The sequence below is a fragment of the Motacilla alba genome, chromosome 2 (assembly GCF_015832195.1).
Source record: "Motacilla alba alba isolate MOTALB_02 chromosome 2, Motacilla_alba_V1.0_pri, whole genome shotgun sequence".
NCBI lineage: Eukaryota > Metazoa > Chordata > Aves > Passeriformes > Motacillidae > Motacilla > Motacilla alba.
Window position 1 is genome coordinate 97,414,135 of NC_052017.1, and position 14,484 is coordinate 97,428,618.

Below are 14,484 nucleotides of genomic sequence, written 5' to 3' on the forward strand. Positions count from 1 at the left end.
CTCTGAATCTCAGTGTAGAAAAAAAGGAAAACATTTTTTTCTCTGAATTAGAAAAACAGATAGAAGGAGGGGAATTCTTATGGGAAAACAAACAAACAAACAAAAACCCCAACCCCCTCCCCCCCAAAAAAACCAAAACAACAAACCCAAAACCAAACAAAATGGGAGGTGGTATTCGTGTTAAACAAAGGAAAGTTCTTTAATTTTTGCTGGCTGAAAAATTTTTTCTCAAGGTGTTATACAAAAGCCCAGATTTTTCATTCTAAGAAATCAGACAACTCAAAAAAATTGCTCTACTCCTTTCCTCTATACCCTAGAAATCAAAACAAGGTAGACGTTTAGGGTGGTGCTCTGAGCATAGATTGAGGGTACCTTGTCCAATGTAATCTTTTTAACACCCATTAACAAAAATAAAATAATATTTGGCACTCATGGTTTTCATCATCCTCATAACAAAAGTGGTGAATGTTGCATCCTTACTCAGCAGCTCATCTCAAAGGATTTTAAATTAACACAATTGTCTTCCAAACTATCATTTATAGTTAGCTGGTGGGATATGGGATGAAGTGTTGACATTATGGAATTCTTCAGATGAGAATCTTTCATTTTATTTTGTTCTATTTGATTTTGTTGATTTTTCAGAATTGAAATGTCATGAAGATTAATTAAAACAAAATAAAACAAGCAAACCAAAACACATTGACATTTCTGAAATTAGAAAATTTAATTTAGTATTTCTGAACTAATTCAGCACTGTTACTTTTCTGCCACTGAAATTTGTACATAAGTGTCTTTTCCATAAATATCCCAGCTTTGTAGTCCCTATTCCAGTTATTGCACTGATTTCTACATTTATTTTCAAATTGGGACAATATAATGCAGCAGGATACTGGGCTGATCAGACACAGTTATATTTTTTCTTCATAAACATACATTTGATATTTCTAATACTTCTTTTTTCATGCTTAATTTTTTTTCTACATGTAAATGGGTGAACTAAGACTTATATTGCTACTTACATTGAAGTAGAAAAGCTCTAACATTTGCAGACGACTGATCATGTATGTGAAAAAGTGTGTGAAGGTTATGTAAACAAAGAGAAAAAATATTTTTCTTGCTATTCTTCAACATATTTTCTTATTCACAGCTGACTTCTGCCTTACACTACATATGATCTGTATCTCATGATAGGCACTGTCTTCTCTGCGGGAGAAGGGAGAATATCAATGAGTTACTTACAGACACCAGCCCATTTCAGGCTCTTAGGATCTGATCATCAGCATGAGACCTCAGGCTAAAGATAGAAAAGAAATGACATCCCCTATTTCATTCGTTTATATCTAAACACTGTTTAATAGTAAGAGAATAAGAGAACTCCATTCCTTCAGGGGATCATCTAGAAGATTTACCTGCTCTGAATTCATTCTTATTTAGTTCTGTCTTGTGGTGGGAATAGAAACAGAGGGGAAAAAGACGATCGGTGTCTGCATATTATTTTCTAAATACAGTGTATTCTGTCATAACAAGATTCAGTGGGAGAGGAAGAGGAAAGGGTAAAGGAAAGACTAAGGAAACAACTTTGGAAAGATCTAATTACAGTGAGATATTCAGATTCTTTTAACGACTGGTTATGCACCATTTCCACAGACTTTTCAAACAAGCCAATAAGTACACACATAAGTAATTATATTTTGTTGCAATTCATTAAACTTTTTTCCCTCTGGACAAAAAAAAAAGTCATTACACAGAAAGCAAAAAAATGCACAAGATTATCATTAAATAATAGTAGAATATACACAAAATTATTTGTAAATGGATTCCAGATAATTCAGTTTAAAAGCCTCTCATTAGTATTGTAGATCAATCCATGCATTTTTGTATTTACAGTGACTCAAATGTAACTTCTATCTTTTCTTCCAGAAGCTGTGACTTGTAAGATATTTTAGTGGGAATGGAATTCTAGTTGCAAAATTATTAAAGATGAAAGGAAGGGAAAAAAAGATGCATTAAAAAAAATCCCTCATTCAGCATCACATATTTATTTTGTATAGTGACAAGAGATTTCTCAGGAGTGAAAGAAAAAGTTATTTCATTTCAGCCTATGAAGCCCTCCTCCCTTGTCTTCTCTCTTGGTTCCACTTGGCTCCTCTTGAAGCTATACCTCCCTTAAGTGGTTATAAGTAAGACTAGCTTTAGAAAAAGCTGCATATCAAAATTCCCATTAAAAATTCCTTCTAGAAATGGCAAAGATGCCAACAATAAGAAAACTACACCAAACAAAACAAATGGCACAAACCCCACCAATTCAGTATTGAGTCTCCAGAGATCCAGATATTATGAAAGGCTTCACTGCTATTGAGAGCAATGAAACTCCTTCTATTTTCCCAGCACTTCCATTTTCCACAAGTGTTGTGCTGGCTATTTACCTATCCTGGAGTAATTCTTTCTGGCTTGATGAAAATTTGAAATGCAAATTCCAAGGAGCCTTGATCTGGACAAGGTAATATGGAAGAATCATCCCCCTTGAAATCATGGAAATTCTGTCCCTCTCCCCACCATATTTCCTTTCCTTCTCTAAAGAAATTCAACTTACTCTGATATCAGCTTACTGAGTGAACCCAAGAGAGTGAAATCTTATGACATCAGTCCAATTAGGTAAATGTCGAAGAGCACATCTCCTTGAATGAAAAATGACCCCACTAAAAAAAAATTTACAGTGTTCTTTGTTTTTTAAGAAAACAAACATTTCTCTTGGGTTTTTCCATCTTTATTTTCGTACAGTTTCTGGAAAATGGAATATAATTTCTTAAAAAAAGGGAAAATAAAGGGTAATTAACTGTACTGAATTCTTAGACTGTGTCTTCAAGTCGTTATAACATGCACAAATATATCTGTAAAATATGATTGATCGCTGTATTTCGTGTTTATATTTAAAAGAAGTTAATAAATATTATGTTATCAGGCTGATCAGTAACCAAGTTTTAAATTATATGGATATTTTAATTCCAAATTTATTATGCTCTTACCTCTAAGCAAACACCTTATTTAAGCTCTTTTTTTTTGGATGGATAAAATTCCTATTTTAAATTGCAATAAAAACAATGAAAGAAAATAGTCCAAACAGGTTAACTGTATTTTTTAGTTCTTGTTTTCTCTGTAAAAACTCATTCATTTGTTTATTTATTAGATGACAAAAATTCCCTCAACTCCTCCCAACCTCCTGAAGTTTTGCTCAGGTGATGAGTAGAGTTATTTTGCTGAACTCTCCCATTTCACTAAGGCCCCTCTCTAGAGGAAATATCATGGTCTGTGAGATCAGGAAAGAGCTAACAAGGTAAAAGTTTTCCTTCATAGATGGCACTCCAAATTATTTCCTCTCTATGTTAATATCAAAAAGCCTGCTGATCATTAAAAGGTGCCTGTACACAGAGAAGCAGAGACTGTTTATCACATGAGAACATTTTACTGGGAAAAAGCATATGTTTTCTTCTGAGTTACAAAATTTTTCTCATAATTGTGTGAATTAGCCTTCATTTTACTACTTTTTTAAGGTGCAGCCTGTACAACTAGCTTTAGCTTTTTCCTTATAGCTGCATACTGTCTTCACCTTGTCAAAAGCCTGGCCATTGTTCTGCCCAGCCTTCTTCATCAGCTTTTCAACAAGCATTTCCAAGAAATTTCTATTTTTGCTTACTTTCTAGTGTTCATTTATGTTTGCTTCACATGGCACATCTTACTTAGATTATATCCTGTGACAAGATCCAGCATTTTCAGTAAATGAGGATGTCTTGTTTACCATCTGTCAACAATAGGTTTGGCCCTTTCTTACATCTGTGTCTAGTTAATTCTGCCTTGGTGAATGAACTGTCACCTCTTTATTAGTAGAAAGTCAGTGAGAAGTATAGTTCATAAAAAAGCAGGTTTTTTTCCAAGTGGTAGATGGTAACATATCTCTGAATTCCAATTACACTTCAGTTACCACAGAGCTTAGGAGAGCATCCGCCTCCTCTTCACATGCTTCTGGTTTGCTCTACCTCGACCTGTACAGAGCTGATGTCAGACCATGAATAAACAATAAGAAGTAACCATTCTCACTAAATAGCAGCTCTCATCAAACATTCCTGTTTCTCAAAACAAGCAAACAAAAAATGAATCTTGATAAAGTGTGTGGAATATATGAAAATGTGATCTTAGTTCATTTTGATTCCCTTACTCAAATCTAATGTCAAGATTTAGACAAATCAAGTTTTTTTCTAGCACAAACAAAAAATACTTGAGGTAACAGCAGCAGAAATAAATCTCTGTCCGCATGTTTTTGATATATAATTTCATTAATTAAATGATGTGTACTAGAAATACAGTGTTGTCAAAGAACCTTAAGCTGTATAACATTATATTTGCTTTGATTTGAGAAAAAAAAATTGCTATCTACTTAAAGCTGAAAGTGTATATAAGTTGATAAACTGTATTCATTTCCTGCCTGATACAGAAATTATGTTATTTATACCAAAGTCATTAGGATGAGACAATCTTCAAAAAGTTTTCAGATCATCCTCAAAAGACTCACAAGTGATTCTGAATAATCATACAAAAATCCAGCTACTCAGATAATTTATATTTTACTTTCCTATAGAGAGCAAGTCATTCTGACTCAGTCAGGATGGCCGTGATGGGTGGACAGTTTTCCTGTGTTCCTTCAAGCCCATTCAATTCAAGTTTTAAAGTCTTTCATATTAGGGGTGCTTGTGTTTATTTGGTAGAAGTCAATTTAATCTTGACACCTAGATGTAAATAAATTAAACAGGAATTCAGCAATAGCCAAGGCACCAGACTTCACATCTGCATCAACCAGAACTGTTCTCTTTGCAGACCATGATCTTACCGTGTTGCTTGACAGCATTATCCATTCTGAAGTGTCACGTTTCCTCATTTGCCATCTCTTGTGTTCTGCCCATGAAATTCCTAAACATCTGACTAAGATCTGCATAGCTGACCATAACTTATTTTTAAAAAAAAAAAAAAATCTACAATGTATGTGACAGAAGTACAGAAATTTTCCATTTCCATACAGAAACACACGTTAAATTTTCTGAGACTGCATGAGGAAGAAGAAAAAGGGAGAGAGATTTTCTGGAGGTTCGTGGCTTGGAGCTTTTGTTTTAATTTTAGTTTTATAGTTAACAGGACACATTATGCCTGAAAAAAGGTAAGTTTTTTTTTTTTTTTCCATTTAGGACTTCTCAGAAATCTTCTTGGCCTTGAGCTAGAACTGATCTAGCACTAGGCTCTAAATTATCCCACCATAGACATGTTTTCCATAATAATTACTGAAGTGTTACTGCAATACACAGTTCTTGTTTTCTCACCAAATATCCTCTTTTTTTCTTTTTTTAAAGGCACAATGAATATTTTAATTAATCCTCAAAATTTCCTGAATTGACTTAAGACAAAAGCTGATGTCTATGGAACATTATTACCTGTTGCATAATTATTCTACAATATTTTAGGTGGTTTTTGTGAGTTTTTTTAAATTGTATTATTTTTATCGCATTTTTTCATTTGACTATGAAACTCCAGCTCTAGCTCGTAGATAAAATTCAATTTTCACAGAGAATTATAACAAAAGAAAAGACATTAATTGAATGTCCATAAAAACATGTAAGGAGATAAACCAATATGTTTGGCATATTTTTTTTTTACTCACTGTGAGGATTGTATGATTCTTGAAACGAAATTATTTGGTGGAAAAAAAAATGGCCAGAGGGTAAAACCCAGTCTATAGAAACTCTTTTCTTTGACTAACTTTTGTGACTGCTCTAAATTGACCACTTTTTTCCCTGACTAATCTCTAAACAGAGGGCATATCCCTTTCACTTGCAAAATACTCTCACACAAAATAAATTACCTTCCCACCACCCTGGTTACTTGCCAGGGAGTACTTTATTTTTCCACTAGGAAGAAGAAAATCAGCTTGTATTTTGCTTGCTAGAGCCTTCTGCATTTTAATTCTGGACTCTGAATGAACATCAGAGAGGCTTTATGATGTTTTGCACAAAAGTGCCTGTGTTCATAGTTTTACTCAGGGCACCCAAAATAGCATGCAGTAAGCAGTGTCATACTGTGAGTTTTCAAAAGTAAAAGCAGAACTGACTTATACTGGCAGGAAGCTGTAACTCCTCGAGCTTTCTGAGGATTTGTGAAGTAAAACAGGACTGCTTACTTCTCTGCATCCCATGTTTCATGCAACTTTTGCAATATCCACACCTTTATTCCTCTAGAAGGCCCTGAAATTACACAGGTAAGATATGTCTCTACTTTTTTTTTTTATTTATTATATTCTAAAATCACACTTAAAAATATTTCTGGGTATCTTGAGTGCTAAAGGCACAAAAGGCAAAGACAAACCCCGAAGACCCTCAAAACCTCTAGAAAGTGAGGTCTGCTTTTGTTTCTTTAGAGTCCATGATCTAGCTTCTGTATCTGTGAAATTTCAAATTTCTAAATTGGATTTACCAGAAGAAATATTCACTATGCTTGTTTTGTGTTAAACTCACATAATAAAATGTTCATGCTATCAATCCATTTTTTGTAAGACCCCCAGCACTGGCAGAATGCTTATGGTTGTTTCAGCTGCACTTATGCAAGTGATTGTCATGAATGTGTGCCTGCAATTTCTGAGGGTGACATCAAGAGTAAAAATTTTCCTGTTTTAAAGGAACAGTAGGAAATACTCCTTGTCTTGTTAGTCTTCACTCCAGAAACAGAAATAGTATAATTTTTCTTGTTTTCATTCACATTTCTGTTTCCATTTCTCTTTATAATCTCCCAGCTAGCAACTGCAGTGTCTTTCAGACCATAGAAAATGTGTGCCTTTACTTTTGTCGGATCTTGAGTGTGAAATGGCAATTTCTTAATATGAGTTTTTCAAAGAACAGTGCATTACATTCACTGGCAACATATTTGCATTGCATGTTTCTTTTATAACGCTTCTATTAGAAGATATAGTTAAAATTTTTTTTAAAGCTCAGATTTTTCAAATAGACTGTAGCCAAAAACCATCCAGTAGAATACAGCCCAGAGATATTTAATAGTTGTTGATTTGTTATTAAAATACTGAGTGTTTCCCAACTTGTTCATTTCTGCAAACTATTTTGCTATGAAACTGGTGGGAATTACACAACTTTTGGTTTATAATATTATTTTTTAATAGACTGTTACATAGAATCAGTTATGGTTGCAAAAGCACTCCAGATAAACCACTTTTATTTAATACCTGGATGAATTTGCACTATGGTCCAAAAATTGATCTGTGGACTCAGTTTTAGGAGTTATGAAGATACCTTTCAATGTTCAGCATTTTTCTGTTGCAAGTGTTGAACCAAGCACTTACATAAAATGAATATAGGGCTGTGACTGGGGTTCAGACTTTTTGCATTTTTACAGTATAAAAAATGCATCAGTGAAAGAGCTAAGCAACCAAAATCTATTCTTGGACTTATTTTTAAGTAGTGGAGAGAGGATGAGAGAGGGCCTTGCTCACAAAATACTCTAAGAAAAGTAGCTCAAAATTAAAGAACAAAATCTACTATGGAAAGCCACGCATAATTAGATGTAAAATTTAACTTCTTTTACTCAGTGTAAGGTAATTTATGGAATTATAATACATGCTTTATATTCAAAACTGAAAAATGTACAGTATCCTAAAAATGAAGTCTATATACTTCTTTCATGTGTCAGAATGTTTTACAATTACCGATAAGAAGTAATTTTTCGACTGCATCAGCACAATTTCAAATTGAAAAAAGAAAACAATATATTATATGCTATATAGGCATATTTTAATGATGTCTGTGGTTTAAGCAACTTGTTGCTTTTCATCATCATTCTTTGGTTTATTTGATTTGATACTTATATGTAAATACTTTTGGATAAAATTTCCATTGTGTAGTCTTTGCATCATGTTTTCTAAAAATATACTTGGAATCTTCTTGTTTAGCTTAATCAGAAATATTTGCAATACGTGCATTATTTTTTAAATGATTTTAATTTATAAGGTAATTTTGCTGACAGATCTAACAATACAATAGATAATACTGGTTTAAAATATTAGATCTTTCTTTAGGTAAAAACCATTATTTTCCTTTTGCTTTGTAAGTCACAAAAAGTTTTGATTTTGATACTCCACAGGCAGTAGAGATAGGTTCCACCACAGTCACTTAACTTTTTTCAATTTCAACTGTGTTCCAACCTGTTTGATGCTAAAGGGAGTGAGATGTGTCACAATGTTTTTCTTATCTGTCCTTCCAATGTTCTTTATCCAACAATGCATTTGTTTCTGCAAATGGATGAATCAATGGGCCAGAGAGTATCTGTGGTCATTTCAGCTATCCTGGTTATCCTGGTTAAACATTACAGACCCTGCTAAGCAGACATGGTACATTACAGAGGAAGCTGATGTAGCTCAGGACCACATGGGACAGACCAGGGGACATAATTCTGCTTTGGATACACATGTCAAGGTCTCTTCTCTGCATGTGCATTGCCTGTAGCACAAAAGAAATTGCAGTTGCTGCTGCTAACAAGATGTAACTGTTAACAATGTTTGCAAAAGAACATTTCTCCCAGGCTTTCTATTAGGGACACAAACATAGTGAAGACCTTGGTATTAAATTAGAATCTTTCAGTCTCAGGCCACCGACCTAACTGTTAAAGCAAACTCCTTTTGAGAAAACATAATTAAGGAAAAACGGATATTTAATTACCATAAAAGCATTAAAAAAAAAAAAAAGAAAGTAAAACCTCAATAAAAGACTTTGTATCTGCAAGTACAGTACTGGAATTAAAAATACGATACCTAAAGATTGCTAAGACTGTCTTGAGGGAGAACTCTAACACATGTACTCTGATACAATTTTCGATTTGTGGAGTGAAAACTCTTTTTTACATTGGCACTGTATATATTTTTTTTTGTAACTAGGGAACGACAGTTATTACAACTTTAAAATTGTTAACTAAACATTAGAGGAAGCATAAGACGTTGTTTAACATTTAACTTTTTACACATAATTTTGACACCTTGTAAGCCAAAAGACACCCTGGTAGCATGAATTATAAAATATAAGTAACAAAAGAATAACTGAATTGTGTGACTGAATATTAAATACTTTAGTATTTAATGATTATTTAGTGACTAAAATGTAACCAGGTCTGCAAAATAGGTTTACAATTTTTTTCAATATTTTACAGATCTTTTAGACAGTCTTAAATAAAACAGAAAGTTAACGTTCTTGAAGTTTTATTTTGGTTAAAAATTTTCTGTTAAAGACTGGGTTTACAAGCATATTAAACAATAATAGACATTATTGTTATGTTTAAAAAGTATTTCAAATGCCCTGTGCTCATTGTCATGCAGCATAAAGAAGGTTTGGAGCTTTTCATTGTTAGCATTTGTATGGTCTAGTAAAAATGATAACTTTTCTCTAAGTACCAAGATTACAAAAATTAAGACGAATTCAAAGAGTCAATGCTTGTCAAATGGTGGACTGTGGTTATACAGTCCTTTCCCTGTAGAGAACCTTTTCAGAATGGTGAATAGGATGGAAACCTTCCATCTTTGCTAACAAATTAGAAAATAGTGCTGCTTTCAGCTACTGCCCAGTTCAACTTTGAACAGCTGATTTCTCACTCCTCCGTGAGATGCAGATAGTTGCTGGAGAACATTAAGGGCATTGCTGGTGCTGTTTTTATGTATCATTGTGATGTACATTGACTAGGTCAAAATTTACCCTTAACAGTAATTCCTAGTAGTAGCAGAGCTAGAATGATTTATGCTACTTTATATCTCATGAGATACTCCTGGAAAATAAAAAGATGTTTCCAGACAAATTAAGACGACAACTAGTCTTACAGAACGAAAATGTAGTAAGGGTATTGGTTTTCCCCTAACATCAAATTTAACATATAAATTGAATTGGTTTCAAATGCCAGGTCATTAGATAGCTGGCATACATGGTATTTTCATAAAAGACTGACCCAGAAAATGTATAAATAGCATTTAGAAATGTCACATAGAGATAAACTGTGATGATTGCTCGGCTTTTCATATGCACTCTTTCAGGGGTGTGCAAATGTTACAAAATTATACCCATCTTCTGATGCCTCATTTGTAATTTTCTTCTACTCAGTTCTTTATCTCAACTATTTTGTTAAGTGATCATGTTGAGGAAAAATTTTTTTCCTCTTAACAGGAAAACAGAGTCTAGACTCAAAGACTGTCACAGCACAAGGCCAATTTCACTGTGTACAGAATAAATGGGCCCAGTTACCTGAAAATTTTAAACAAAGCTATATGAAATGTTATGAGTGACATTACTGCTCTGGCCTGCAGCCTGGGGCAGTGGCAGTGACGCTGCTCTCCAGGAAGAAGTTCAAGCAGGTCAACAGAGCAGTCTCCACCACAGGGGGCACAGCATCGGATGGATCTCTGATCCCCTCTTTGAGTCCTCCCACATGTACACAAAGAGTTTCTCTCCTCACATACTGTGGGGTGGCTCCCCCATGTAACTCCCTGAGGAACCCCAGCCCCATCAACTACTGGTCCTGATTTATTAAAAAAATATGGATATTGATCTAGTATCAATATCCAACTGTGATGGACAAAGACTTTCTAACAGTTTAAAGTTAGAAAGTGTGTGTTTATTGCGACACCGAGCAGCGCGCGGGATAGCTCCCAAATGCACACCGCAATTTACAGGTGATTACTGAGTCCTTTTATCTATACAAGTATTGAATACCCAGAATACAAATACATGTTCATAATTTTGGTATGTCCCATTCCCCGCTTCGTATGGTAATTAGTTCAAAAGCTATTGAGCATGCGTAGTTTGCTCCTTGAAATGGGTTGGTAGTCCTTTTCATGGGGAGGGGTCCCAAAATGAGGAAGTAAATGAAGTCTTCCTTGTTCTGACCTTTCTACCTTTTCAATGCAAATATGACAAATGAACCCTTGGTAGAACTCCCATTCCTTGTCTTCAATTGGTTTCAGAACAGAGGAGGGCCACAATTGTCTTATGTTCCTAAAAGCTATTTATCAGTTTCTGTATTCTTCATTGTAAACCCAGCTAACCAAACACTATGTTGACAAGCAATCAATTATTAGTTAACTACTAACTCTTAACTTCATCAAGGCCTACCTATCTATTTTAATTAACTCAAAATAAAGCTTATATCTAACTAAAATCTTAGCTCCTCTAAAATCTCTAAATTCCTTAAAGTTTATGTCTCAGTCCCACAGATGGATATCTGGCAGGGATTCTCCATTCCAACACTCAGCGCGCTGCCCTAGCCCATGTCTGTGGCTGTGACTGGGCTTTTCAGAGCTTTTCTCCTCTGCTGGCAGCTCCTGCAGAGCAGCATCACAAACTGCTTACAATGGGAGCCCGAGCCACCCTCAGGTGACATTCCACGACTGGATCATGAAGGATCCTCATTTGATGGGAAGAGCTAGTTCCACCACCACCATCTGAAGGACCCAGACATGGTGCTGACCCATAACTGGACCCATAACTGAGCACTCTTAGCAACCCAGCACTAACAAAAAACCTCAAGTTTCCATTACACCAAGTCCTTAAAGAGCAAACCTGAGATTAATTCATGTAAACCCCCTCCAAATAATTAAATATTTTTAAAATAAGTTATTTTCAGCAGATAGTATTGCTTATTTCTCCCCAAAATGAAATTAGTCTCTCTGAAGAGAAGAAAATGTAAAGCAAGAACTTACTCCCAAATGTAGTGTCTACAAGCACAGTATTGTTGCATTCATGAAACATTAAAAGAAACTCTGAAATAAAAATTTATATTCACATTTGCCACCTATATTACACAAACTGCAAAAGTAAATAATTCAGAGATGTGAATGACTGTTAAGTTGTTATAAATCATGGATTTTAGCTTTTCCTTCCATTGGGTTTTGTAGTGTAGTTTGCCTGTTTGCCTTATTTTCTTTTTTTTTTTTTTTTTTTTTTTTTTTTTTTTTTGTGATAGATAGCCTCTTCAGAATAATAGCTGATTTCCAAGTGGAGAAATACTGCTTAAGTCTGGGCTACTACAATCTGATTCAGCCTATTTTGTTTCAAATGAAAACTAGACAGCACAGCAAAAACTGTTGCATCATAAAAATGATAGAGTGTATTCCTGAGTATTACTAATCATAAATGTCAAAGGGAGTAAAAAGCACACTTTTTCAGTAGGATATCGGAAGATAAACTTTCTTGGAACTATGTCAGTGGCCTTCCCCTGGCAGCAACTTTATATTTCTAGGAATTCATAATTGTTGCCTGTAGGCTTTCTTTTTTTATCTCTGGCTGTGGTGGTACAATGTTCACTGTAGCCAAATGAGGGAAATGAGGTGATCCTATGGACTGATATAGCAGAACCTATTAGAGAGTGAATTAATGTCAGTGAAATACTGAACTCATATTTACCTCCAATGCATGAATAATGAGATAATTTTAACACATATGTGACAAAAATCACTATAAAGTGAGGTAATATGACTTTGTTCTGTTTTGATGTTTTCTCATATGCAAAAAAAAATTCTATTTTTTTTCTTTCCACATTACATAGTGGTTAGGATTTATATGTCAATATGATACCACAATACTATGACACTATGACCATATTGATCATAAATCTTAGTAATTATATAGAGAAAAAGCATTCTGGCAATCAGCTGCATTAAGCAAGACTGAAACTATGTGAAAAAAAAATTCTGAAGTTTTTTGTTTATTTTTTTAAATATGCTGGAAAAAATGAAGAAATGTCAACTTCTTTGGATAACATTATTCCTTTTGTTCAATCTAGAAAAAAATGGGTTAAAAAAGGGCTTATATTAAAATTCAAAGTACTTTGTACCAAGAAGATAAATAGCATATTAGTTAAGAATTTTAAATATTATTTTTAACTAGTTTATCTATGAAACATCTTTGTTCTGGCCTAATTTCCTTTACTGGAACCATCTTTCACTACCTGAAACGAAAACATTCCTGATAGAGGAACACACAACCTGCCTGTAGATGTCTTTAAGTAACTTATTACATTAGGTTAATTGCCAAAATTCTCTCTGGACAGAAGGATGGTGTTTTGGACTCAATATGCTGCTTACCTTTCTTACAATGCTGTAAAGCACAGTTATTTTTCTCTTTCCATTGACTATTTAGGGAGGCTGCATTGGAAATTACAATAAGTCTTCAGCTTTCAGGGGCTTACATTAATAAATACCATCTCAAGAAAACACGAGAGCCTCAGGCTCTGTATTATTAAAACCAAAAATGTCATATACGCCATAAAGACTAAACACTCACATGAAAAAAAATTGGATAAACTCTTGGGTTATTACCAGGCCTATAATATCTATAAGTTCACAATAAACACTGTAATATTTCATCTTGTAGTAACTATTTTTCAATGAAAGAACTTTATTCCATATTATATTCCATTCTTCTAGTGATAAAATTAATTTTATGCCTCATTTGGCAGCTGTATGATTCTAGGAGAAGAAATAATTTTCACAAATAATGTTAATAAAGGTAAAGTAATAAAATAATAAAATAAGAAAAAGGTAACAAGGAAAGATAAAAAGAGGGGGAAAAGACAAAGTTAAACATTTTGGACAACGTAGCTTTGGCCAAGACTCTGCTAGATCTTGTTAAAATGACAGTGGGTACTGAAGAGAGGCATGGGATGTTTTTCACTCAGCAGAAACTGTGAATAAGTTTGATTTAACTGAGGCTGAGAGGCTGCAAATTGATTTCTTGATTCATTTAGGACACAGTCAGGGGCAGCACATAGAAAACCCCGGAGAGAAGAGGACAGCATTATTGTTTCCTTCCTTAATAGATGTAAAAGGTTGGAACTCTGTCAAGTGGCAGCAAGTTCATCCGTGTAAAAGACACTGCGAGGTATTTGCCCATCAGACACATCGATTGCTCGCTGCGAGGCTGAGCCATGGGTGACAGCCTCAGCAGCCGCCGGTGGCTCGCTGCCTCCCGGGGTTGGGGGAAGCAGAAAACCGGGGATGAGCGGGATGCTGAGCCAGCCCAGCCCTGCTGCCGGTCACACCGCCGAGCTCAGGCACTCAGCCCACAGCAGCGCTGCTGACAAACCGCGGGGAGGGGGGTTAGCACTCACAACCTGCTCCGTCTAGCCCGGCACTGCTTCATGAGTTAAGAGTTAGTTAAAGGTTAGTTTGAAATTACTTCACAATTAATGAAAGCTCAGTCAAATAAAAAAAAAACAAAAATCAAATTTAAATTTGTATATTCGCACATCTCTCTCTCAAGAGAGGAAATTCATTTGAAGAAAACAAGTTTTGAAAACCTGAGATGCTAAGCTACATGGTTTTCACATAGAAAACCCACTATTTTTATTTTTAAATACCAAGATATTTATAAAAATGGTCATAAAAAATCAAAACAATTTACTGTA

At 34.6% G+C, this 14,484-nt stretch overlaps 1 protein-coding gene across 2 annotated transcripts in view; it reads left to right on the forward strand.

Annotated features, from left to right (window-relative positions):
• Nucleotides 1–14,484, forward strand: part of CDH19 (cadherin 19) — a 111,932-nt gene that overhangs the window by 40,834 nt on the left and 56,614 nt on the right. The window contains exon 1 of one of the 2 annotated variants that reach the window (XM_038129028.1): nt 6,068–6,298. The exons of the other annotated variant lie outside the window; for it this stretch is intronic. The gene's annotated coding sequence lies outside the window, so the exon portion shown is untranslated. Of the gene's footprint in view, nt 1–6,067; nt 6,299–14,484 lie in introns of those variants that run through there. 2 annotated transcript variants of the gene reach the window in all.